The following is a 1,116-nucleotide window of genomic DNA, read 5'->3' on the forward strand; positions in this document are numbered from 1 at the left end:
ACTAAAACCAACAAATGCTTTTCACAGAAGCAATACCAATATCTTTTCAAATCAACTTCATATGTAGTGAGCAAAGAAGAAAACAGAGTTTTATACAGGCAGTAGTTTGAAAACACATCATGCTCATCGTCATGTTTTGTGCTCATGACATGAGGTCCTTAAGGAAAGAAACTGTCTTGAGGTTTCATATTTGCATTCTATGGTCTAACAGAATACAGCACGGATAGGCAGAGTGATAATAGATAGATAGATAGAGACATAGATATGGATAGGCAGATGGATAGGGACGCTGGATATCTGCTCAAAACAAACGTTTGAATTAAATTGTTGGATAATTGTTAAGACTTGGAAATGACACCCATTAGAAGACAGAGAATTATTTGTCCTAGCACTTGGCATGCTCTGGGCTTCCCTGGTGGCTCAGAGGTTAAAGCATCTGCCTGGAATGCGGGAGACCCAGGTTCGATCCCTGGGTCGGGAAGGTCCCCTGGAGAAGGAAATGGCAACCCACTCCAGTACTCTTGGCTGGAGAATCCCATGAAAGGAGGAGCCTGGTAGGCTACAGTCCATGGGGTCCCAAAGAGTCGGACATGACTGAGCGACTTCACTTTCACTTTCTTTGGCATGCTCTTCCTTCTCCCTCACCAGCCCTCAAGATATCCCCATTCCCCAGAATATTAAGAGAAGCAATAACCTTTCTGTGGAAGAAACTGGCTCCCTGCCTCAGGGATCAGAATGACTCAGGGGAGAGAGTGATTAACAAAAACGTTATCAGGCTAAAATATTACTGCTTAAATTATGAGCAGCCTGGAGTGAAAACCACTTAAAATAAGCAACTGTCTTCCTCTTCCCAGCCCATCATTTCTCTCTGTCTCTTAATTCGACATTCCAAAGCCCCCAGCTTTAAAGTATCACACTCAGCAGGTTATCTCTGCAGCTTCCAAGGCCACAGAAGGTGGGAATATGGTTGGCATGGAGTGTGTCAAGTGTGTTATATGAAAGGAAAATGTTGCTATGGAAGCAAAGATCAGTTCAGTTCAGTTCAGTTGCTCAGTCATGTCTGACTCTTTGCAACTCCATGGACTGTAGCACGTCATGGTTCTCTGTCCATCACCA

At 43.8% G+C, this 1,116-nt stretch overlaps 1 non-coding gene across 1 annotated transcript; it reads left to right on the plus strand.

Moving 5' to 3' along the window:
* The first annotated feature begins 409 nt into the window (after window positions 1–409).
* TRNAS-GGA (transfer RNA serine (anticodon GGA)) lies at window positions 410–481 on the plus strand. The gene has a single exon. It is a non-coding gene; the product is annotated as a tRNA-Ser (tRNA).
* Window positions 482–1,116: the final 635 nt, after the last annotated feature.

The sequence above is a fragment of the Bos mutus genome, chromosome X, assembly GCF_027580195.1.
Source record: "Bos mutus isolate GX-2022 chromosome X, NWIPB_WYAK_1.1, whole genome shotgun sequence".
NCBI classification, from domain to species: Eukaryota; Metazoa; Chordata; class Mammalia; order Artiodactyla; family Bovidae; genus Bos; species Bos mutus.